At 38.4% G+C, this 27,763-nt stretch overlaps 1 long non-coding RNA gene across 1 annotated transcript in view; it reads right to left on the minus strand.

The window, feature by feature from the left end:
- LOC110142085 (uncharacterized) overlaps positions 1-27,763 on the minus strand; it is a 77,574-nt gene that overhangs the window by 22,836 nt on the left and 26,975 nt on the right. The gene's annotated exons all lie outside the window — the stretch shown is intronic.

Raw genomic sequence — 27,763 nt, forward strand, 5'->3', positions numbered from 1 at the left:
TCTTTTCCCATGTTCTCACTTTTATCTAGAAGATGTTTCCTTTCCTCTCTATATTGCTAATGCCTTTTTTCCCTCAAGTGTTGTCTTTTGGGACCTCTCTTCAAGAAAGTTGTCTGTTACCTTTCAGATTAGGTTAATCCTACTGTTATTTGTGTTACAACACCAGGAATTTTTCCTTCATTTCACTTTTTCAACTGCACAGTTATAGATTTTGGTTATATATATTAAATATCAACCTCCTCTATACGCTAGTAAACTCTTCAGCATAGTGAAAACGTTGCTGTTTCTTGCTATATCCACAGTACCTATCACAGCTTCCAGAACAAAGAAGATACTCCAAAACATTTTTATTTGTTTCTTTGATAAGTAAATGAAACTTTTCATTAGTATGTCTGCCTTGTTTCACTTTCTCTCCTCTTTAATCTTATAGAAATAGTGTTGCACATGGATTTCCTTTCTGGTGTTAATTGTTACACATTTGAAATAGATTATCTCCATGTCTTTGCATTTTACCCCTGGACTCATCTGGGGCAACATTGCAAACTGCAAAACTTTCCTCTTTTAGTGTCTTTTGCCTTAATCACCTTCAGGTAGCCAGCGCTCTCATCCTGTGAAGAGGTAATTGCCTTTCTAAAAATGACCTTGAGTTTCTACTAAATTCTAGACTTACTTCATCAAGAGGCCCTCTTAGCAACAGACAGTGCATAAACAGAGTGGAATTGTCCACACCTTTGACAGGCATAGAACAAAGCTAATTTTGGAGGGAGCTTCTCCACTAGCCTTCAGTAATGATGCAGAGTTCCTCCTATTCTGTTTCATTATTTTTTCATTCCTTCATTCACTGCAATACACTACTACATGAACAGTATACACAAGAACCAATGGTACAAATAGGAAAATGATTTGATCCTCATCTTTAAATTCAATCCACAAAAGAGATGGATACTTGAATGAACAATTACAATACATTAACAATTATTAATTCATTCAACAGACATATTGAGAGTTTACTCTGTGTCAGGCTGTCAGGCTGTTGGGGAAACAAGGTTGAAAAGAAATATGGTTACTCTCAAACAGATTACAGGATAAAGGCTAACATATTTGCAAGCAATTATTATTAAAATACATGGCCTGGGTCTCACAGATGTAAGAAATAACTGCCTCGTATAATTCTTTCAGAGGCAAAAAAAAAGAAGCCTCATAAAGTCAATTTCCATCCTCAAGAATATTTTGCGGTTGGTCTTTTTAACAAATGCAAGGAGACAGACCATTTTTTTCCAGAATGAAACCTAGTACAATATAAAGGGGAAATTATGATGAAGAAAAGCAAAGGACCTATAAAATACAAGGAAAGAAATGTCAAGAGGATAAAAGGTTAGAGTAAAAGCACACTTAAACTTTTAATAAGGTCGAACGGGAACCAATTAAAAACAATACTTTCTCAATTCAGTTCCACAGCTAAAGGGCTTATAGGAACCTTGCCAGGTCACTTGGTTCAATTTCCTGCCTCTAGGCGATACTAAATTTCAACTATCCTGTGATGTTCCCACCTGCATCCCTTGGCTTCTACACAATAGCTTTATTTTCACCAATTAAACAAATTCATTTTTTCCCCTTGGCAAAAGGAATCAACAGAACCCACACTTATTTGTTATTCATTGTTTCTTCTAGCGCTTCTCACAGGCAGTATCTAACACGTAATTCAGTAACATATTTGCAGCGAGATATGGACTATCCAAAACATATTCCTTTAATCTTCATTATAAAATTGTTGGGAAGGATAGAGTATGAGAGCCTGACGCAGAGGGATATATCTTAGCCAAGTTTTGGTACCTTGGTGAAGTGACACTTCGCAAACGTTTAAATTTGTTTGTGCTGAGGGTCCAAGTTATAAACTGTGTGATATTCAAGGTCCCACTCAGGGTTGATCAACTATGAATCTATATATTCTGACAATTTACTTGACCTTACAAGGGGAACCCAAAATATCAACTGTATTAGATACTGTGATGCTCTGCCCAGATCCCACCTCAATTTTTCAATAGCAAGGGTTTTCGTGCTTGCATAACAGTCACTCCTTGTTACATTTCTTGAATGTTCAATTTATTAAATAATTGCCAATAAGATGTATAAATTGTTTCCTTAACTATTTCAATCTTTATTATGAATTTAACTACATCTCCTTAATTAATTTAAAATAGGCTTTAAAATGTTACAGTTGAACCTACTTACAAAGCAGAAGTAGAGCCACAGATGTAGAAAAGAAACCTGTGGTTACCGAGGGGAAAAGAGAGGGAGCTAAATTGGGAGACTGGGGTTGACATATACACATCACTACGTATAGAACAGAGCTTCCCTCGTGGTTCAGATGGTAAAGAATCCACCTGCAATGCAGCTTCAATCCCGAGGTCAGGAAGAACCCTTGGAGAAGGAAATGGCTACCCACTCCAGTATTCTTCCCTGAAGAATTCCGTGGACAGAGGAGCCTGATGAGATACAGTCCATGGGGTTGCAAAGAATCAGACTAACAAAAGTGACCAAGAGTGACACAAACACATTTAAGAACCTGCTGAATAGTACAAGGAACTCTGTTCCATCTCTCTAAGGACCTATATGGGAACAGAATTTTAAAATAGTGGAAATATGTGTATGTATAACTGACTCACTTTGCTGTACAAAAGAAACTTAACACGACTTTGTAAATCAATGATATTCCAACAAAAAATTAACTTTAAAAAGTTAGCTTGGCTGATTCTTTTGAAACTTCAAACACCTTAATCAGTCAGCAAAAATTACAGAAATACAGTGTTTTCAAAATGTATTACTATATTTAGATCTGGTTCTAAACATTAATGACACATGCTTGATTTCTTTATTATTTCTATGCATCTTCACATATGACTAATGTTATGGATATACTAACTTTGATACCATCCCAGAGTTATGGTATTCTAATTAAATTACACAATCTTAGAAATCTAAGATTACAGAATCTGGATTACCAACCAACTAAGTTGCAAAACAAGACTTGATTGCTTCTCTCAAGATGAATTTAAAAGGTTATGTAGTCTCACAGTCTTTTGCAGTTATAATTGCTTATTAAGCTAATAGCAATTTTTATAACCATGATTTCAACTGGATTTTAGCTCTGTTTAACTCCCCAAATGATGTACCCTTTAGATTCACTTGGATGATATTCAATGACACATGCCCCATTGCAGTAACATTAAAATGTGTGTGTGTGTAATGATACTCCAGTCGCAATGAGCACATCTAGCACCTAAATCTTGGTTTCAAGATACCACTACAAAGTAAGGTAACTAGGGCTACTTAGAGAAATGGCTGATTCCAAGGGTCAGGGAGAGAAAGTACAAGATGAAATTGGAATATCTTATTGTGCCAGACAGTAAGAAATAACTCAAAAAATGATGGGGGGAAAGCCAACTAGTAAGTGTGGAAGGGATGAAAAGGAATTAGAAAAATTTCAACCATGTATAATGTATCTTAAATATTTGCAATATCTTACTGAGAGAGAGAAGCTTTTTACACTGATTAGATACATTACTTGACAGACTCACTTCTGACAATATGTCAGCATTGTTGTCCCTTCTTTCTGGCACGTCCTTCCTCCACTTCTCAGTCTCAGCAGAATAAGAATGTCCTCTATGAGCCTACCCTGTCCCACTAAAAAGATGGATCTCCTTCTCCTGTCGCTAAGTTTCAAATGACGTTCTGATATTTTTTCTTCCTGCCTTATTGCTACTTGACTGTACATCTTATTTCAGAACTATACTCAAACTATTCCCTCCCATTTCACTATCTACAATTTTGAAAGGAGAAGATGTTATGTATTTTTCTTCCTGGTATAACCCCTTCCTCTCCATTTTCTGACCTCACTACTGACTCAAAATGTCCTAGTCACTAAGATCACAGGCTTTGGTGTATGTCTCACCCCAGTTCAAATGCTGGTTCTACCACCAGCCAGGTGTCTGGCTTTGGATATTTACTTCTCTTTACCCCCAAGTTTCTCATCAGTACAATGGTAAATTGTTTTTGATAAGAGATGTAGTGAGCATCACATAAGTGCTAATACCCAGCTCTTAGCACTGTAACTAGCAAAAACTGCTTGATGAATATTACCTACTGTCATCACCACCACCATCATCATCATCATCACTATAGTAGCATCGTTAGTAGCTGCCAAGAGCCCCAAAATCAGGACAATTGATGAAACCTGAACATCTCTGGCTGCTGAAATTAAAGAGTGTTTAGTGAGGTGTTAACCATAGTTAACTCTTCTGACCGAAAGCCCAGAGACTCTCACAGAGGAAAAGTTAAGACATTTTAGTCCTGGAACTCAACAAAAGCAACCATTAATTCTTAACCTTGTTAATGACCTTAACTGTAATAACGTGTTCCAAAAGCAGAGACATCTATTAACCAGATAAAGTATGGCTCATATATTCATTGGTGTATCCTTTGACCATCATTTGTTGAGCATCTACCATGCATCATGTACTCTTTGAGGTGTTAGTGGTATTGCAATAAGCAGAGTAGACAAATCCCCCGCCTCCTCAAAGTTCACATTCCAAACCAAGGTGGTAAATAAGTCATTCCACTCGCAAATAAATGCTGTATATTATAAATCACACAGTAATGAGTACAGAGACAAAAAGGATAAGGAGCAAAGAATAACGAGAAAGAGGCTACTTCAGTGGGGAAGTCAGAGAAGATCTCTCAGATAAGTGTTCACTTTTGAAATTCCTGCTTAAACTCATCTTCCCGTAATTTGAATAATAAAGACATTAACAATATACAGCAAACTCATATCAAGTCTTGACCGAGACCATTGTGTCCAAATACATAAATAGAATAAAATAATTACTGTTTATGGGCTAGTTCCAATCCATAATATACCTAAAGCTCTTGAACTCACATTCCAACTGCAATTAGTTCCACAACGTGAAGTGCCACTCGTTTTCCAATGAAACAGGGAAGCCAGCCTAGGGCAACCAGTTTACGCTAGCCTCAGCTGCATTTAGGTAATTTATGGGAAGAAGTTTATTCCAGACTCATTCATCAGTCTACAAATACCGTTCTCTTCTGGGTTCTGTGTCTGTTCAGTATGCTAATTGAGAGTGGTGCTCTTCTGCAATTAGAGTATGGTGTGCATTTCTTTTTCTCCCCACCCATTTGTGTGTGTGTGATCCTTCACTTCAAATAGACTAAAACCGACTTAAAAGTCTCTTTTTCCAAAAATATATAAAATATATTATTGTAATTTTGAGTGCTGTATCACATTTTATAAGGGTTCCCATATTGCATTTAGCAGTTGATTCAAAGTAGCTCTTCCTCCAGGGGCTGTAAGTGCTGCCGGCAGCCAGTCCTCACTATCAGACCTCATTTGGAAGTGCCTTGGTTGAGAAGTGCGTCCTCGTCCAAGGTTATGTCCCTTCCCTAGACATCCTGCATCCAATACACAGTCGACACAGGAGTGTAAAGGCCTGTCGCCTGACCCCAACTCGGAACAACTCTGCAGAGCCAGTCCACTCCAAGAGCTCCCCAGGGGGTCAGCCATGGCATTCGCCAAACAAGCATCCCAGCCTGACTTTTCCTTCTGCCCAACCTTGCTTCTTTCTCTTCCCTTCCATGGGGTATTTTTTTCCAGAGCACTCTCTAAGAAGCTATCACATGCCAGGGAGACTAGCATAACTTGCAAGACTTCTATTAAAGACCTAAGGGATAGAAGGATAATGATCTCCATCACATCTTCATTTAACTCACTACTCACCTTAAAAAATGAGATGAATTCTCAAGAAAGACAATGGATAGCCACAAACTCTACTAAGCAGTAGTAGTCCAATTGCAGCTGCTTGCCAAGTGTGACATCTTTGCCAGAAAAGGTCATTATGACCTCACGGTCATTGATTTGTCCAACACATTCTTTTCTAACCATAATAGGAAAGAAGATCAGAAAGAGCTCACATTTATTTGAAAGGGACAATGGTATACATTTGCAATCTTGCCCAAGGGCTATGTTAACTCTTTTTCCCTGTCCTGATATAGGTTTAAGAGATCTTGACCAACTAGACATCCCACAAAAAATATCAGTTGTCCTCTATATTTAAGATATCATGAAAGTTGGACCAGATTTTTAAAAAAGCTTTAGCAAGGGCATTCTGGGGACCATATGACTTGAGGTCACATTATCCAAAGGGGCACTGCTACAACCAGGGAACAGAATGATTCTAGTGGTACTATATAAGTTTTGCTGGTACCTGGTTATTTCTGGCACCTCAAGTGACAAGCTTACAATAGAAGGAGTCACCGTCTTGGCAGTGCTGCAATTAACCCAGATTTTCGGGAGAAAGTAGGGCTTCTCATATACGATGAAAACAGGAAGAAATATTTGTGTCTGGCACTCATGTATCCACCTGCCTAAACATGATGGCAAATGGACTAATATAACTAAGGCTTGAAGAAGGAAGGTAAGATGACCAGAAGCTCAGGATGGTTAGGGCCAGACCACCAGGAAAGCCACCAAGACCAGCAGAGGTGAGGGAAGTCTAGAGTGGATAATCTAGGAGGGAGACGGTGAGTATCACTTAAGACCTTACAGCTAGCTCTATCAGAAGGGGTGCTCACTTATCCCACCAACCTTATTTCTGTAAGAAGCCTCCAGGAAAAGAAACCCACTGGAACCCTGGACAATCGATTCCCCATATTTATATGAAAAGTGGATCCAAGAGAGATACAAGCACCTCACTGATCTTCTGCCAAGTTGCCCAGTTAGGAATGAAGATGTTATTCTCCAGCTTCTGGAACTGCTGCCAGCTGTCAGCCCTCTCTATGAAGCGCCTTGGCTGAAGAGAGACAAGGTCCTCAATCAAGGTCAAGGCTCCTCCCTGAGTGCAGCAAATAGTGACTGATCATGAAGGTTATAAGGCCTGGCCCCTCTGCCCCAACTCACGACAATCCTCAAGGGCTGTCCTAGTCTCGGACTTCCCCCTGCATCACCCGTGACCTTCATCAGAGAGCATCGTAGCTCAGTTTTCCTCTGTACTCAATGCTGCCTCCTTCTCTGTCATTCTATACATGTTATTTTCAAGAGAATTCCCTACTAAGCTTCCTACCCACTAATCTCTATGTCATCTCAGAAAAGTTAACCTATGAAACCATTAATGGCGTCACATGAAGTAAATTCATGGTCTGGACCAGAAATAAAGAGACTGGTTCTAGTCACACGTTTGCTTCTAATGTGTCCACTGACCTCCATTAAGTCAGTAAATCATTTGATCATTATTTTCCTCATCATATCACTGAGAAGGAAAAAGAAAGTGCTATGGTCCTTAGTCCAAGGCTAAAAATCAGAATTTAAGTTCCTGACTGGCTTTTTCATTGGTTTTGTGACCTTGAAAACATCACTCTAAGCCTCTGGTCCCATCTCTTAAAATGAGAGGTAAACTGAATGATCTTCTGTGTCCTTTAGAGCTCTAATAGCCTGTGGATCTAAATATAAAAATCCCACAATCATTAGTTCTGTAACCTAGCATTTAAGATGGCATTTTCAATTTTATCAATAACTTTGTTGCCAAGGGAAAAAAAAATTTAAGTCCTTATGAAAAACATTTATAAAAGGTCTTGGCCAAAAATAATTTTTTAAGTCCTATTACTTCATTCTCTCTCATCCCTTTGTTCCTTCCTTATTGACCTTTTTTATCATTTTTTTGGCATGTACCTTTTTTCCCATCCCTAGGAGACTCTGAGCAAATGATAAGGGAGCAAAATGAGTTTTCAGCATTGGCATACAACTCTTACAAAGCTGAGTTTCAAACACTCCATGTTCTCATCTCACTACAGCCTCTTTTGCATCATATGCAACATCATATGGGCATTCTATCTTGTTTTTCTTACTCAACACTCATAAAGTGTTAACCGCTCAAACAGAAATGTTTTCAAGTTTCACAAAATGCTTTTCTTCCCCCAAATACCCTTTCTCAAGTACCTTCCTGGTCTGTGACATTCAATGTGCACCCCTTTCTGGTCACAAGCATGTGTGTTTGCTCAATCACTTAGCTGTGTTCGACTCTTTGCAACCCCATGGACTGTAGCCCACCAGGCTCCTCCGTCCATGGGATTTCCCAGGCAAGGATACTGGAGTGGGTTGCCATTTTCTTTCTTTAGGGGATCTTCCCGGCCCCGGAATCGAACTCAAGTCTCCTGCTTGACAGGCAGAATCTTTACCACTGAGCCACCAGGGAAACCCAGGGTCACTTCCACAGAGGTGGCTTAAACTACCCGTTCTCCTTTCCTCTCCTTGCCCTCATATAACTGACTCCACACATTCTCACGAAGCAGAAAAAAGATGTCAACACATCGCAACAGGAGCGATTAGAAATGGGGTTGGCTGGCTTGTGCCCTCTGGTCCTCTGAAGAGGAGCCAAAAATAGACATGAGTGAGTCTGCTCAGGGCTTAGCGCTGCCACAGGCGTTTCCTGAGTAGTTCTCCAAGGCTACATTTTCTGAGTCATCTTTCACAACTCAGAGGCCAGAGCTCATAACTCATATGCCGCGCTCTCCATCAAGGCATAGTTACTGTCAGAAAGTGGTTCCTCTCTAAAGCGAGGTCTTTACTCATGTCCTGACTGACAGCCTGCAGAGTTTGTCAAAGGAAGGGCAAATTGCTCACTTGTCTCAAAGCTGCAGTGAGAACCGACTGCCTCATACGATGAGAGTATATCTCCTCTTCTCCCTCTGAATGCCCTAAAGCAACAGGGAATTTTAAAATGAACTGTATTAAAAATATATACATTGGCGTGGTCTGTGGATTCCACGCCACATGAAACAGAGATGTCACGGGAGGACGGGGAGAAACAGTGGCGTTCCTCCTGAGTTAACATCTCCCAGATGGTCCTTGTTGCTCATTACCTTCTGAAAGCTTGCTTATTCTTCATTGTTCAATGAATGTTGAAGAGCGTTTGGGGTTTGTTCTCTCAAACGCTGCTATTAAATTGTACTGAACCAATAAGAAGATAAAGCCCAACCCCTTTAAACTTAAATGTCATGAGTGTGAATATTCTTCTTGCTGTGAACCTTTCTAAAAACCAAAGTTGTCCCAGTTTCCCTAGTCTCCATGCCCGGCCCTTAGATAGTTTTAAGTGAAAGTATTGGTCTCACCTCATCTCATAGGGTCAATAAATGAATCCAGAATGGTTTTCTCCCTCCCTCACTTCCCTTCATCCTTTCTCTCTTCCTCCCTTCACCTTTGTTTCTCTGGCTCCTTTATTTTAAAGAGTAGCTTATATTTGCAAAGGCTATAAAGATGTCACCAAAGATGGACATTGAGCAGAGACTTTTAATAAGGCCAGGGTGGGGCTGAGGAGCCTACTGACACACATCACAATCTCCTCCTGCTGCTCTGTTTGAAACACTAACGTGAAGTTAAAAGACAGCATTCATGCCACTGTGCACGCAGGCAGGCTGTCACTTCAATTGTGTCGGACTCTGCGACCCCATGGACTGCAGCCCACCAGGCTCCTCTGTCCATGGGATTCTCCAGGCAAGAACACTGGAGTGGGCTGCCATTCCCTTCTCCAGGGGATCTTCCCCACCCAGGGATGGAACCTCCATCCCTTATGCCTCCTGCATTGCCAGGCTGATCCTTTACCACTAGCGCCACCTGGGAAGCCCATCATGCCACTGTAGGTGCTAGCAAAGAAACCAGAATCTAGCTATGAAATTTCTTGAGGGGAAGACAATGTTTCCTGGTCTCCCTCAAAGCCTTTCTGTTATTCAAAGGATGTTTTTCCAGCCTGCTCATCTGGCCCAGGAACAGAGAAAAGGTTGGAGATGCTGTGTCTCACAATCAAGGCTCTCAGAACAGCTCAAAATGGGGACATCAGCGCCACCAAGGAACAGAGTGATCTGTAACTAATAAAAATCAGCATACAATGCCTTGCATGTGGAGGATGCTGGGTTAACTGCCATCACCTAAAGTTGAAAATATATTGGCTGCCATGTTGATTTAAGTGACAGGAGAGGTGTTGCATTACAACCATGTCTTTGAAATTCACACTCAATTTCTTCCATGAATTTTGGCCATGGCCTACGGTATTAGGTGATAGAAAAGTTTACATTTGTTATTTATTGAAAAAGTTGGTCTCTCGGTCATACTGAAAATGTAACGTCTTCAAGAACAAAGATGATGGATAGACCCGTATGTTCCTTAACTCCACCAGCCACAACATGTTCTCAGCTCTGCAAGGGGAAATGAAGCAATTTCTTCAACTACTGAGAAGAAATTATTTTCACGGGAGCACCATCATGGTATACCACAAGATGCCCCCTCCACTCCGCCCACCATCCATCTTAACTGGGGAAATGCACTTGCTATTAACCTCGTGAGAACCGTGTTTAACAGGAAATTGACAACAGCACATCATTTCCTGGAAAACTGCGAGCTATAACATTTCCAAGCACCATGTGCCCACTAGACATCGCCACGGGGTTCCACTTCTGATATTATTTAGGCTTTATGCCTTACCCAACAATGACACAGCATTTTTTAGTTCATAGACAGGCGTTTTCTTTTTAAAATTTGTCAACTACTTAACATTCTATAAAGTCCATAACTATAATTCATGGCATTTGTATATTTATATAATGGTTTAGAGTTTTCAAGTTGTCTGTAGGTATATTCTTTCTTACTTAAATCCATTCAGTATTTTTTTAGAATCTTCACTGCTAGCCTGAAGCATAACCCTCACACATAAACATGCAAGAACAAAAAAAAAAACCTACGTGTTATTATCTCCAGCATGCAAATGAAGAAAAGTAAGGCTGGGATGCAAAGTAATATCCCAAGATCACAAGAAAAGTTTGATAGGCAACAACGGAGGGAAAGATTTGTCAGGATAGTCAAGGTCACTTACTAGATAGCTCTCAAAGTAATGAATATGGAAAAGGATAAGGATAATTCAGAAACTTAAGTGAAGTCAACTGCTTCCAACTTAGTATTTGAAATTAAGCCTCTAAATTTAAATTCTTTCCATTTTTACTGCTTTTTCTTTCTTCTGGAAGTATGCGCAAATTAAAATTTACCAAATCTGATAACCATCGACAGAGACTCTATCTTTTTAGTGTCTATGAACCACCTCTCAGACTACTGTTTTGAATGTATAAAATAAAATTATGTAGGGTTACAAAAAACAATTCCTTTGAAATACAACTATAAAAATATCAAAGAAATTTAATTTAATGATGTGCATGCTTCTATATTAATGCATTAAATAATAAACTCTAACTGAAAGCCCAATAACTAATTTTAAAATAGTAATAAAGCTTAAATGGCATTTCCAGAGATCTGCAACAACTGTAATGTGATATGAAAATATGGAAGTTTGATTGAGGATAAGGTCACAGCTACTCTTGATACTACAGTGATCTGTGACTACTTATATGATTAAAGGAATTGTTAAATTTTAATGATTAATAATTTAAAAGACAGAATTTTTTACAGGCTGTTTGAATTCTATCCAGTAGCTTCTGTGGGGCCATGGGCCCTATATTTAAAATAAAACAAAAGGATATAACAAAGTAGAAAGAGAATCACAGATACAGAGAACAAACCAGTGGTTACCAGTGGGAAAAGGGATGAGGGGTGGGGCAAGGTATGGGTAGGGGCTGAAGAGGTATAAAATACTAGGTATAAAAAGAAATAAGTTATAAGGATGTGATGTACAGCACAGGGAATATAGCCAATATTTTATAATAGATTTATATGGAGGATGATCTATAAAAATGTTCAATCACTGCATTGCACACCTGAAACTAACATACTATTATTGTGAGTTAACTATACTTCTTTGACTTCCCTGGTGGTCAGACAGTGGAGAATCTGCCTGCAATGCAGAAGACCCGGGTTTGATCCCTGGGTTGGGAAGATTCCCCTGGAGAAGGGAATGGCTACCCAACTCCAGTTTTCTTGCTTGGAGAATTCCATGGACGGAGAAGCCTGGCGGGCTACAGTTTATGGGGTTGCAAGGAGTCAGACACAACTGAGCAACTAACACACAAACATACTTCAATTTTAAAAATAAATTAAAAAAAGAAAAAAGTTCTCCATAGGAGGAAGGAAAGGGTAAGCACATTTGGAATGCACAGAAGGTATTCAGAGTAGCCTGAATTAGCATGGGGTTTCATCAACCTAGATAAGAACGCTGTTTTGTGTTTTACAGATCCTAAAACAATGTTTGATAAATAGTAGTCAGGTGCTCAGGAGCGCTTGTTAACTGACTCCTGGATGGTCAGTCCTCTTGGCTGGGTCCCAGGGCAAGATCTTCCTTCCTAAGCTGAGACCCTTCTTGACAAAATGCATACGTGGCCTTAGTGAGCCAAAGGAAGAAGAATGAAATGGTTTCTTATCACCACTGGCAGGTGGGAAAATTACAATAGCAAAATGGGGATAAAACAAATTAAAAACATATCAGAGAGAATGTTTCACTTAATATAGTTCTACTTGACAAATTGTTTCTCCTTCTAGTGGAACACTTTATTTTATGTGACATTAAATGGCAAGAATAAATCAAAAGCATTGTTTAGTTGGGGTAAGGAGAGAAATAAACTTGAATGAATTTAAACTGTAAGTCAAAATAGTACAGATACCCTGACGAATGACAGCGATTTACTCTCAATGGTTTCATTATGCAAATTATGTTATTTGTTTTCAAGCTTTAGTCAGAACAAACGATGATGCCAGAATCAAAGCAAATCGTTTTCTTATCAAGTGTCTCATCAATACAACTTATATATTACAAAATTACTCTGTGCTGGCCTTCTTTATATTACCCCACTGATCATTTAATTTCTAATGTTGATGCGACATGGTTAATATCATCACCAAAGTGTGTTCTTAATAAACATTCTGGGAATAGAGAGGTATCATGGCAGATTAGAGTTTATAGTTAAGAAGAACAAAATGAATGTGATTGTTCTAGTCTTTCTGTCATTTAAACAAGTTAGGTCTTGTTTTGTACCAGTAAGTTTATATTTCCTATTATGCCTCCATAGCAACAGTAAAAAAGCCACATATCCCTGAGTTAATGAAACAGCAAAAGGAAGTGTATTAAAACAAATTTTCCTCTGGAGCCAGAGTCAGAGTTCCTTGTGTGGTAATTTGCTTTTTGCAGTTTGTGCATGCATGCTTAGTCACTAAGTCACGTCTGGTTCCTTGAGACCCTATGGAGCATGCCAGGCTCCTCTGTCCATGGGATTTTCCAGGCAAGAATACTGGAGTGAGTTGCCATTTCCAACTCCAGGGGGGTCTTCCCGACCCAGGGATCAAACGCAAGTCTCCATCTTCTGCACTGGCAGGTGGATTCTTTACCAGTGAGTCACACAGAATTCCCTATTTTCCATCCATCCCTTTCTTTCTTGGAATGCCCACCATTTCTCCTCAATTTTGTTCCCTCTCTCCTCTTCTTAGACTTCTCTCAATTTTAGTATCATGATACTTTTTCTTCTATGTCTTCTTTGCTTTGACTCAATTTATTCTGCAAGTAATCACAGAAAGCAGAATGAAATAGTGATGAATTTAAATCATGAAAAGTGTGATTTTCTAATAAATCAGGAATCAGTTTACTTAAATCCTCATATAGACAAGTAAGCATCAAAAGGATATGAAAAATATATGAAAGAAATATTTCAAATTCAGCAAAATCTATCATTAACTTTTTTCCTCTAATGACTGGGAAAAGCCTTGGGATTTAGCTGTAGAAGAGCTCACATTTCAGCTACTTAGTAGCTGTTTTATAAGTAAAATCTTCCCTCCCTCCCCCCACCAACCCTGATCTCTACACCCTGACCCACCAAAATAACAATCTTCTTGAACCAGAAAAACATGTTTTCTTAGAAATCAGAGCAATACAACTGCCAGCATCAAAGATCACAGTTAGAATTGAAGAATAAGTTTTCAGGACTAACATCAGCCATGAACACAAAAAGGTAGTCATACCATCTTGGTCTGTTTACTATAGTATTCAAATCAATGAATATTTATAGAGCACTTGTTTATGCAATGTTTTCGAGGAATATGAAATTATTGGCAGTGCTGGTACATAGAGCACAGACTGCAGATTAGAAGAAATGGAGTGATGGTCTTCATCCTTACTGAGAGATAGGGTCTACATAGCCTGCGTCGGGATCAACCCCTCGTGTGGGAATATCTTTCCTTCTTTCAGGCTCAAAGAGTACTTTGTTTCTGCTCAGTGTGTGCATGTTATATGGCATCTTGCTAGTCTCACTGTTATATCTGTTCTTCTCAGAGAGGGGACAAGCTCTGTCTACATGGTCCTTCTGCCAAGGGAGGGGTATATGAGGTGAAGTGCCCTGCAGTGGCCTCTGGGAGAGACCTACTGGCCATGGGGGATGGAATGCCTACTACTAAAGATGCTGTTGCTCTGCTCTTCTCTATGTGAGCAAAACATTGTTCCATCCGGTGTTGGACTGTGTTACATTTTCATTGTTAACTCTGATAACGAGACAGTGGGCAGAAGTGGTCGGGGTCCTCCTCAGGGATTGATAACCAGTATACACTACTGTAAGCACTGTAGCACTATATGATTTTCTAAAGTATGCACAATTACTACTTTAACAAACACAAACTTTAGTGTGAGCATTATTTCAAGTAATAACAATGCAAATACGACTGGCATAAACTCCATTGATAATGGGATTATAATCAGCATTATACCCACTTATACGCACATTAGTTTCTATAATGAAAATGATGCTGCATTTGCCTACCATTATTAGCGAACAATATATTTGGCTTCCCATAGGAAAAAAAATAGAATCTCTGATTATGCAGTTTCCAAAGACATAAGCTTTTTTTGTGGGTGCATTTTCTAAATCCACACATAAAGGAATGCAGCAAAACTGATTAAGTTACATGGTAACAGGTGGTTGAAAGGAGAACAGTTTTAAGCAAGGACTCTAGTCCATAAGTTTGCAGATGGTGGACCAAACAAGACATACCTACTCAGAAGAAGAACATGAGTTCGGGAACTCTGAGTAGGAATTTGGTGATGAATTGAATATAGGAAATGAGATGTCAAGGGAGACAACATAAATTTGTTTTACTTGATGGGGTTGGTGGTAGTGATGTTTTCTGAGAGAAGGAACATGGGAGAAAGGGTAAACTTGGAGAATTTTATTGTAAGAGTGAAGAGTTCTGTTTTGAGTCTGTCTGAGATGCCTGGTAGAACACTGGACTTACAAGGCAGAGCTCAGGAAAAAGATCTGGACCCACCAGAGATTCAGAAAGATGGTGAGTGAACTCAGGAGCACAAGTGGATAAGGAAGGCCAGATCAATGGAAAAGGGTGTGGAGAGTTAGAAGAAAGAAGAGATGAAGAATTTTGAGGAATACCAACATTTCAAAAATAAGAGAAAGAGGAATCCAGAAAGAAAGAAAAAAAAACCTGGGTGGGAGAATCCAAAAAGGGAACAGGAATACCAAGAGAGTGTGACTTGCCTGACAACAGCCAAAAGCAGAGATAAATTCAGGAATGAGAGGGTAGATAATTGAACTGAATGCTATTAAGAAATGAAGGATGGGGTCATGGCATCAGAACAGGAAGGTCACTAACAATCTCAATGGGAGAGATTTTGGTCGTCCTGTGGAAAAGAAGGCCCTTTTTTACTGGGTTGGCAAGAGAATGGAAATGAGAAATTGGCAACAATGAATATAGACAAGTCTACAAATGACAGGAAACAGAAGGACTTCAGGTCCTTGCTGGAATAAAAAGCATTAACATTAAGCAAACAAAACATTAAACCCTTATTTGTTTGGCTAGGCACCTGATTGTCTACCTATCCTTTTTCTGAGCTGCTTTTTAGAAAAACTGGTTCTATTTTCAGAAATCCTAGGTGCTGTCCAATGCCTTAATCCAAACTGAAAAGATCATCCCAAACCACTACTGGTCAGTAGTTGAATTTCTAGAAGTATTGGGTTGGCCAAACATCTTTCATAAGATGTTGTGGAAAAACCCAAATTAACTTTTTGGCCAATCCAATATGACTGCCAGTGACTCTTGATACAAGTCTCATTTATACATTGCCTCCTTCCTGACACTGACCTACGCCCACACAATGAGTTCACCCCATTGTGTTTGACACTCTGATTTTTTATGGCTGGTGGGTCAGCTTCACAATTCTGGAAGGAATCACAAGGATTCCCCCAGGCAATCCTCCTTCCTCAGTGACCAGTGCCTTTGAGTGTATACCAATAGCACTTGTGATAATGATAGTTACCATTATTTAGTGTTAATTATGTACCAGGAACCATGCTAAGTGCTTCGTGGGCATTAGCTTCTCTAATTCTTTCCCCCACAACAGTTTTATTAATCTTTTTATTTCCAGATGAACAAATTGTTGCTTAAAAAAAAATTTAAAAACTTGCCCACATTCACATTTCATAAGTGATGGATCCAGGATCTAAACTAGGTTTATCTGACTCCAGGACCATCATCTATGATCATACAAATTAGAATAGACCCTCGTAGATGCATTTATATCCCAATGAAACCAGGCCTCCTGGAGCAAAAAGATTATGGCTTGCTGTTCCAGATCATTGACACATAATAGTTTCTTCCTATACAAGCCATTGGGCTTCACAGGTATGGTAAAGAATCCACCTGCCGAGTGAAAGCACCAAGTCCTAAACACTGGACCACCAAGAAACTCCTCAAAAGTTTTGATTTTGATGGAAACAACTTTTTTTCTTGTATCACTTATGTTTTGGGTATCATAGCTAAGGAACCATTTTCTAATTCAAGATCACAAACATTTATCCTTATGTTTTCTTCTAAGTTTTATAGTTTTAGCTTTTACATTTAGTTCTGTGGTTCATTCTGAGTTAGTTTTTGTATATGATTAAAGGTAGAGGGCCAACTTCAAAAAAAAAAAAAAGAATGTGCCTGCCAATGCAGGAGACATGCATTCGGACGCTGGGTCAGGAAGATCCCATGGAGGAGGAACTGGCAACTCACTCTAGATTCTTGCCTGGGAAATCCCATGGATAGAGGAACCTGGCTCCTCCATGGGGGAGTCCATGGGGTCACAAACAGTCAGACATGATTGAGCGACGGAGTACACACAAAAACAAGTCATTGGGCCGTATAAGCATGAAAATGAACAGCCCTGCCCTAAAAGACTCTTTAATCTAGCTAAGGAGATCAGACAAACAGCACTGGAAATTCAATGAACTATACAAAATAGCATATGATTAAGGGTCAAATGACTAGGAAAGATTAGAAATACTGCTCGGAGGTAAGAGGAAGAAGAGATTCAATCAAGCTGGGAGGATCAGAAAAGACTTCCCAAGAAAGACCCGAACTAGACCTTGAAAAATGGCTCCAATTTTAGCAGGAAGAGAAGAGGGAGGAGGATATGAAACCCATCAGCAGATATGAAACTGGGACTGAAATGTTAGTGATAGCAAAGTCAGGAAGTGAGCAGGTCACTACCATCTGATCTGAGTACAGCCAGTTTTTCTCTGCCTGAGAACATCTACCACCAAACTGGGGAAGTTATCCTTCTCAAGCCCCATTAAAGACTTCTAGCCTGATGACGGTTTTATTTTCTTTAGAGTTAATAAAAAGCTTTCCTTTGATGAGATGCTGCTTCATCCTACCATTCGCCAAACCCCAATTCAGGTTATTTCAGAATGTTGATTTCTATTTCCTGAAATGACTCATGCAGTGGCAGCTTGAAGGAATCGGCTTAGAATTTCTAATGGAGGCAGCAAAGAAATCGTGAATTAAACCTTTTGTATCTGTATTGTTGCCAGCATTTTATGGAAGAATGAAATACACGTATTCATGTTTATACACATTATGAGCCAGATCAGCTCATTAAATTTTCACAGAGTTGAAGCAAATGAAAACTTCTTTAAAAAATTTTCACTGATTCATTCATCAAGACTTCCAATTTGACAAATGAATGGAGAATTTCAGAAAATTATCTTCTTGAATGAAAATCTTGTCTCTTTAGAAGGAGGCATTATTATACTCTATTATAAGTAAGAGTAATAATGATTGTATTTATTTAAGAAATGATGATTAAATAATGAGGTGGTATCTTTGCTCCAGCTTTTGTTTTTCCAACTGAGTAAAAATGAGACACAGGAAAATATTTGACTCTGCTTGAGGGTGGAAGGGTCAGAAAAAATGCAGGGACCACTCATGTTTGATATATACAAGATACATCCTCAGTCACCCTCTAAACATCATTTTTGGCTTTGCTGATCAAAGTAAATGACTATAACTAGTAATACTCAATATACCTTTGGTACTATATAAACCTTCTCAGGTACAGCTCTGGATTTTTAGAGAGGATGTAATTTTTGAGTGTCTGGAAATCTCAACACATGAAGAGATCTAGTGCTCATCATTTGCATATACTCTCACAACCAGCTCTACCCCATTTGCTATCAAATGTCCACTGTTAATTGCCAGACATCAAATATTTATTCGTTTAGATATAGTGAGCAAATATTTGTGCCTGGAAAATAATGAGCTGGATTCTAGTTAATTTGAAACAAATAATGACAAAACAGAAAGGCCACATGAAGTCAAAGCTGTCCTCATTTCAAGGCATTGAGAAGATTACATTTTTGCTTCTCATCTATATTCATTTCAATGTCCCTCACTGTATGATTCTATGAGTCTTCAGTAAAGGGCTGTTGCATTGGCTTTGCAAGTAGAAACCATACTGGCTGTCTCCAGTCAACTGAGCAATTGCTTTTGTAGCCAAGTCTCCAACTGAGACCAAATGTTTATCACTGGTAGGTGACCCTTGCATCTTCTCTGGTGGGTCAGACAGCAAAAAGTATGCAATGTGGGAGAACCAGTTCAATCCCTAGGTCTGGAAGATGCCTTGGAGGAGGGCATGGCAACCCACTCCAGTATCCTTGCCTGAAAAATCTCATGGACAGAGGAGCCTCGTAGGCTATAGTCCATGGGCTCGCAAAGAGTAGGATGTGATTAAGCAACTAACACTCACTTTCACTTGTAGGTATATGCGTAATGATTTTAGTGTTTTGATTTAGGGGGAAAATGTTTGGGTTTGGGGGTTGTTTATTTGTGGTATGACTGGTTAGAGAAGATGAGAGAAATGGCAAAGATGGCAAACAGGAGAGCAAGGAGGTTTCCATTCTGCCCTTCATGTGACCCCTGTGGAAGGAAAGCCGAAGGAACTGACTTCAGGAAAGACTGTGGGAGACTCTGACCATGACCAGTGATGTTTTAGGGTGTAAATGACAAAGCCCTTCACAGTGTCCAGCACCCAAAGCAGAGTCCCTCGGGGACACCAGTGGACCACACGACAGCAGAAACATTGACATCTGCCAGGACAGCAGTACTCGCAGAAGCAAGTGAGATCGAAATGAAAAGCCAGACATAGAACCATGGGAAAAACCTTATACCTGGGCACAACTGAGAATCCATCCTGAACTATTCCAGAATGGACTGAAGCAGGTTTAAGAGGAAGCTGAATTCCTAACAGGGGGTGGGCTGGGAGGAAGAGGTAGAGAAATGAGTTCATGAGTATGCTCCTGCTCTGTTCTTGCAGAAGTGGCTGGCGTTTGGGTATTATATAAATATGATGTGTTTATACATTTAATGTTAAGATGTCAACATCCCCTTCAAAGGGAGCTGGGCAAAAAGATTTATCCTAGACAAGTTCTTTTGAAGATTAGTCTAAGCATGAACCTCTCTCAGCATGAACATCAGTGAACGTAAGTGATGAACTATCTGATAGGCTTACTTAACTTTCCTCCACACGATGATTTTTGCAGGACATTATGATTCTTCCACATGCTAAGGAATTGGTTATTCCATCGTCACTTTGGAACAGTTTCTAAAGGATGTGAAATATGCTCTCTATCAAAGCTAGGAAGGAGGTAATTATTCACAATTTGTTCCAACTACTGCTGTATCCGGTATTGATGCAAAATGAATATAAGTGATTGTCTCTTAATGTATATTTTTCATGTTGTTACTCTAGAGGCTTCATTCACCTAGTGTAATTTACTAACATCTTACTTAATGGAAGACCAAATGCTACTCCACCAGATTGGGAACAAGGGAAGGATGTCTGCTCCCAGCACTTCTATCCCAACTGTACTGCAGCTTTGAGCCATTGCAATATAACAACAAAAGGAAATAGCAGTTTGGTCAAAAAGTTCATTCAAGTTTTTCTATAACGTCTGATGGAAAAATCCCAAACAAAATTCTTTGGCCAACCCAATAAAAGGCCTGTAGATTGCAAATGGAGTAGAGCAATTTTTAGTTAATGGACGATATGATCATGAACATAGAAAATTCTAAGCAATTTAGAAAAAAATCCACTATGGCTAATAAGTGAGTTACGCAAATGGTCAGAATACAAGACCAATTGACAAAAATTAATAATTGACTTCTATACTAGCAATAAATAGTCTAAAGAAAAACTTAAATATGTCATTTAAAATAGCATCAAAGATTTATCAAATACTTAAGGACACATGTGTCCAAATGTTTTTTAAGGCTTGTATACTGAAATCTAAAAAATATTGCTAACTGAAATGAAAGAAGATCTAAATAAACAGAGAGGTATAACATGGTTAGTGGATTAGAAGACTCAAGATTGTTAGCATATCTATTTTCCCATATCTATAGATACAACACAGTCCCAGTCAAACTGCAGTAAAGGCTTTTTTTTTAGTAGAAGTTCACAAGAAAATGCTAAAATGTATCATGTTATTCACGGTGGATACTATGAAGTACCACCAAGCTCCCTTTCAGAAATAAAGGAACTCTGCTCTTTAACCATTGGTAGTACCAACTGCAAACAGTCCTCAGATGCCAGTACCATTTGGGATTGCCTCAGTGATAAAAAGCTGTTTCAGAAAGGTCACAGCCCCTTCCCAGGGCTGCCTGTATCCAGCAACTAATAGATGGTTTAAGGACCTGGCTTTCTCATTCCAACTCAAGACCATTTGAAAGTCATTCCATCTCCTAAATTCCTTGCAGCATCAGTTGAAACATTCCACTGTAACTGCATTTCAGACTACTTACGTCTCTGACACATTCTGTTTCTTTCTCTTCCTTTCCATAAGTGTTGATCCCTAAAGCATTCCCTAATAAACCTCCTGTAAGTTTATTTCTATCTTACAATCTGCTTTCTGGGGAATCCCACCTGTGATAGAGTCAAGGTCTAGAAGACACAGGAACCCAGGGTCCAATTCATTACAAGAAATGACTGCCTAAAATTAGAGTGGTTCAAAAATAAATCACTCTGCTCTGGAAACTGCAGTCATTTTCTTAGCAAGGAAAGATCTCACGATGATTGCCAGATAGGTTGTAGAGAATTTCTTCTTCAGTAAGACATGTAAGTATATAACTAAAAAGTCTTTTTCAATTTAAAAAGCCTCCGGTTTCTCAACTAGTTTTCTGACTTGGGACAAATCATTTGTTCACTTGAGGCTGTTTCCTTTTTAGGAAAATAAGGGTGTTCTATGAACACTTAAGTCCTTGGTAGCTCCTGTGATTTTCCAACCCATTATGTATTTTTATAACAAGTTTTTAAGAAAGGGAGGGTTACTATAATCCCAGTTTCACAGATAATGAAAAGGAGGCATAAAAGAGTTAGAGAATTTCTGATTCAGTAAAAGATGCAACTATATAACTAAAAAGTCTCTTCCAATTTAAAAAGTCTCCAGGTTAGTATATCTCAACTAGTTTTTTGACTTGGGACACATCATTTGTTCATGGCTTCTACAGCATAAAGAGAATGCAGACCATTCTCTGCTAAATTCCTGATTTTCCCTGAGAAGCTCCAAGTTCCTCCAAAAAGTGTGTTTGCTTATTATTATAATTGATTCTAGTTTAATTACTTCCTTAGAGTCACCAAAAGTACTCATAACTTATTCTCTTTAAATTTCATGCCAACATCTTATCCTCAAGCCAACAGATATATGAAACCGTTGACTTGTTTGCTGAAAAGTTTTCTGGTACTCAGCTAGAAAGCTCAGGAAGTCTTTTATTTCCTGATATTGAGAAGACCCAGATACTTACCCAGTGAGAAAGGAAGACACACGCATACACTTTCTCATTACTCTTTTTTTTTTTTGGAGTGACTGCTTATGAGTATGGGGTTTCTTTTGTTGTTGTTGATTTATTTATTTGTTTTAATTGGAGGCTAATTACTTTACAATATTGTAGTGGTTTTTTGCCATACACTGACATGAATCAGCCACGGGTGTACCTGTGTCCCCCATCCTGAGCCCCCTCCCACCTCCCTCCCCATCCCATCCCTCAGGGTCGTCCCAGTGCACCAGCTCTGAGCGCCCTGCCTCATGCATCCAACCTGGACTGGCGATCTATTTCACATATGGTAATACACATGTTTCAGTGCTATTCTCTCAAATCATCCCACCCTTGCCTTCTCCCACAGAGTCCAAAAGTCTGTTCTTTATCTCTGTGTCTCTTTTGCTGTCTCGCATATAGGGTCATCGTTGCCATCTTTCTAAACCCCACATATATGTGCTACTCTTTAATCCAAAGTCTTCAATGTTGCTGGTAACAGGATATACTAATGATAATACTGGTTTTAGATAATATTTTTGAAAAGTGCTTTTCGCTTATAAACAACTTTCATGTGCATTCCTATATTTACAAGTAGAGAGGTAATGCCCAAAAAGTAGTAGAAGTAATTATTATTATGATCACTAAGGAAAGAAGAGAGGAATTAATCTATGCTACAGCATAAAATACTGAGATGAGGCAATGGAAATAACGACAGTCACATGGAATATTATCTAATATCTTTCTCTGAAGGATTTTTAAAATTGAAATAAAAGTCACATGTGACAATGAGGATCTGAGGTGGGTGTGTATAGAGGCAAACACCCACTGAACAATCTATTAAGTTTCCTAGAATAAAATCACACGCCCACCAACACTTCATGGATTATTTGAATGTTGATATGTCAGAGGATCAGCCCAGAAAAGGTTTTGTGAATTTTTCTTATGAGACCATTGAACACAATAAAAATCCCCTTATTAAATTCCAGAGATATTTTGTTACATATACCAGCAAAGTAGCCAGTACTGCAGTTCTCTTTAACCAGCCTTCAAAGTCATCACACGGCTTCTTTGTATTTGAGCCTCATCAGCAAAGTTCCTTTGGGATCATTAGTAAACAGCTCTCATCAATTTCAATATTACTTAGGGATATATTTAGAAGACAAAATGCAAACAAATCACATCTCATCCTTTAAAGACACAGCTTGGATATGTCTAACTTCTCGGCAAAAATATTTTTGCTGTTTTGTGTTTTCATTTGGTTGAATAACAGAAAAGACATTCCAATTGCCAAATTAATGAGAAAATTGTCCAACACCTTGTCTCCATTTCAGTATTCTCTGAGCCTAAAAAATGCACAGGTACAGCCCTAGATTTAATTTTCTAGAATGTGAGAACATAGGATGAAAATACAGAATGTCTAAACATAACTAAAATCGATAGTCCTAAGTGGCTGCTAGCTGATTCATGTTAATTCTGGCTACCACCCTTACACTTTGTGAGCCGTGGTTTAGAAACAAAAGCAAAGCTCCAAACAAAACAATCCATGTAGGATGTTAAACAGATGACCGCATATTTGCTATTTTTGCTTAAGGAAAATCATCCACTTCAGTATTCTTGCCTGGAGAATCCCATGGACAGAGGAGCCTGGCGGGCTATAGTCCATGGAGTCACACACCATCAGACACTACTGAAGCGACTTAGCATGCATCTTAAGGGAGTGAAGAGTGATCTTCACTCAGGATGGTGGGTTGAGAGTAGGTTGCTGGCACAAATCCCGTTAGAAGCCAGAAAACACAGAAAACAAGATAAATGAATTTATCTCCACAGTAGGAACAAAGAAAGGAGAAATATGAGGACTTCCAAAGCAGGGAACTGGATTGAGAAGGAGGGAGGACAGGGTAGGCGAAGGAAACGGGCAGCATGCGTGCACCCAAGACTGAAGACGCAGATGCTAGGAGCAGGAAAGGGTCCGGAACACACACATCTTCCTACTCCGCCCTTCTCTCCCCAGCCTTTCCAAGCGCCAAGCAAAAGAACAAGAGACTCCTCCCTCAGGTCAATGAGAATCGGTGGAGAGCAGGGTGGGGTCCCAGGCAACTCTCAACACTCAGGAGAATGGAGAGCTCAGGGCACAGAGTTTTGTCCATTTATGATCCCACTCAAAAACTGGTCCTGCTTCTCCCATCAAGCAGGCTGTAAAAACAGATGCAGCCTTTTCTGAGTTTGAGAGAGATTTTCAGTTATAAATGTGCACGACTCATCAAATATTTAAGGAAAGCCAGCACTGTGAAAGAGCAATATGAAATTCAACAAAGAGAAGGAATTTGCAAGCAAAGAAAGAAAATTGATAGGGTGAGTGAGCCAGGACTTTTGAATGTTGTAGATAATATTCCAACAAAAGATTCAAGAGACTATTTCAAACTGAAATAAAGTCAACAAGAGAGAGGTTCAGGAAATTGAAACTCTGCCTACAGATATAAAGATTAACCAATGAATAAATACAGAATTTTCAACTTATAGAAATTCAGGAGGAGAGAAAAAAACACTGACAGTAGTCACTGCTTGCAACTGCTGTGTGAAATAATTACTAAAGAATTCAATGAGTAGGGGATGAGGAGAGAGGGGAAAGAAAGAAAGGAAAAGGAAAGATTATAAATGTAAGAAGAAAAAGTAGGATTAAAAAAGTAATGATGAATAATAACAACAACAAAAGAACATTTAGGGTTAGCTAAACATGTTGATAAGACAGAACAATAAAACCACAACAACTATCAAACTAAAATTCCAAACTATATAAAAATGAGAAATGTGCAGAAGTACCTGTCTAATTAATGGGGAAAATTGCAACTCTGAATAATTAAATATACATTTATATGTTTGTACAACAGAAATATAATTATTCAGAATTATCTTCCAAACCATTAGAGTGAGGACAAAAGAAGGAAAAAAGCCAGTGTAACAAAAGGCTGAAAAGGAGGTAAAGAAAAAATATCCATAGCAAGTGAGGTAAATATAATAGAAAACAAAGCAGAATTTTAGGAAAAAGTTAAACGAATTGTTAGTTACAATACATATGCCAGGGTTAAACTCATCTATTAAAAAGACAGCAACTCAGAGATGGTTAAAAAGACAGTCTTCAGAATTAACTGTTTATAGAGACATCCTTAAACATCCTTAAAATGAAAGCAAACAGGAAAATCTAAAATAACAATGAGGAAAAATACATATCAGGCAAATTATAAAAGAATATAAAATAAAGGAAAACTTGACATGGAACTATTAAATGATTCCTTAATTAAAGGAAGACCTAAGTAAGAAGACTCAATAGTTATAAATCTATAAGTAGCTAATAATATAGCTTTGAAATTTACCTAAAGAAAAACTATATAAATACAAAGAAATATGAACAATAAAAAATCTTAAAGGAAGATGCTAACAAAGCTCTCTCACAAACTGACAAAACAAAGAGTCAAAACAAAAATATTTAGAATGCATAAAATACTATACAAAGTTCAAAGTCTATATACAGTTTTTCAAACACACATTGCCAAAAGTTGACCATGTATTGTTAAGCCACAAAAGAAATTTCAACAAATTCTGAAAAGCGGAAATCATAGCAATCACCAAAGATAAAGATAATGGAAAAAAAAAAAGAAATTAATAACCTTAACAAAAAATGTTAGCACAGCCTTCCCACCAAAAAAATACAAAATAACTGGAGATTGTTAATCACATTCAAAATTACTCTTAGGTCAAGGAGGAAACAAAATGAAAATTACAAACTGTACAGAAGTATTCAGAGTGTAAGGAGAACATGAGTCCACCCCTCAGCGTTACATCAAAGCAGTATTCTAAAAAAGAAAGGCTGAAAATTGTTGAACTAAGCTTCCAACTAGTTTTACAAACTGTCAGAAAATTAGGGTGGAAATATGTAATGTTAAAAAGGAAATTAATAAGACTAGAAAATAAGAAAAGTTTCTCAGTAAAACCAAAAGGTTATTTTGGGGAATGATATTGTGAATGAAAAAGTGGAAATACAGGGAATGAGTTTAAAATTTTATTAAAAATACTACATTACTCGGGGACTTCCCTGGTGGTCCAGTGGCTAAGGCTCCATGCTCCCAATGCAGGGGGCCCAGGGTTCGATTCCTGGTCAGGGAAGTAGATCCCACATGCTGCAACTAAGACCCAACACAGTCAAAGAAATAAATAAAAATACTACATTACTTATCTAGTTGAAAACAGATACTTTAAAAAAATTAAAATTCTCAAAATTGGCCCAAGAAAAATTAGAATATACATATATAGATTTAGAAAAAGTTGACATGTCAACTGAAGAACTATTTTACAAATTGTACAGGCCCAGATTTACATATAAACTTCAAAAACTTTTAAGAAAAATAGTTCAAATATACATACCAATTACTTCAAAATATACAGTAAGCAAAAGAAGCCAATCTGAAATGGCTACATGCTGTGTAATTTCAACTAAATAACATTCTTGAAAAGGCAAAACTTTGGAGACAGTAAAAATCAGTAGTTGCCAGGGATTAAGTTATGGGGTAGAAATAAATAAAACATAGAAAGAAGATTTTAAGAACAATAAAAATACTTTGTATGATACCATAATGATGGCTACATGTCATTATACATTTGTCCAAACCCAAAGAATATACAACACCAAGAAGAAACTCTAAGGTAAATTATGGACTTTGGGTGATTACGATGTGTCAACGTATTGGGTTGGCCAAAAAGTTGGTTTGGGTTTTGGCCAACCCAACAGTTTCATCAATGATAACAAATGTAGAACTCTGGTGGGGGGTAATGATAATGAGGGGGTCTATGCATACGTAGTGAGAGTATATGGAAAATCTCTGTACCTTCCCCTCAATTTTGCTATGAATCTTAAACTGCTTTTAAAAAGTCTTAATCAAATTTAATTAATTAAAAAAATACATACATTTCCTAGCCCATTCCTCAAAGATCACATAACACTAATATCAAAACCAGAGGAAGATAGTATCCAGAAAGGCATTTATGGATCATTTTCACTGACAAATGTATCAACAAAATTTGTAACTTAGCTTACTCAATACTGAAATATATTAAAGTAATAATTTATTATAAAATATAAAGGTATGCAATAATTTTATATAAACTATATCTTGCTATTGTGAAGGACAGGGAAGCCTGGCATGCTACAGTCCATGGAGTCGCAAAGAGTTGGACAAAACTGAGTGAGCAAACAACAACATCTCACTATGCCCTGGGAAACTGAATGATTTTATGTTTCCATTCAATGAGGGTCCACTTAGGATACACGACTTAATACAAAGAATTGTTAACCAGCCAGATACTGAAGGACTGAAAAGGCAAAAGGGAATACCAAAATATGGGGTAGGAAGCAGCTCTCATCGTGAGGGCAGAGAGAACAAAGAGACACGGCTAGGATTATTATAATTTAGAAGCTGAGGGCCGCCTCAGAGCTGGGGCCCAGATCTCACAGGACGGGTGCTTGCCAGCCAGGGCTGGTCCCGAAGGAGTCCAGTCAGACTAGTTCTAGGAATGTTGTCTGAACTGCAAAGTGGGACCCACTGTGGCTCCTGAAACACACTATTACAGCTGGTATGGAAACCA

This window comes from Odocoileus virginianus, chromosome 32, assembly GCF_023699985.2.
Source record: "Odocoileus virginianus isolate 20LAN1187 ecotype Illinois chromosome 32, Ovbor_1.2, whole genome shotgun sequence".
Lineage (NCBI taxonomy): Eukaryota > Metazoa > Chordata > Mammalia > Artiodactyla > Cervidae > Odocoileus > Odocoileus virginianus.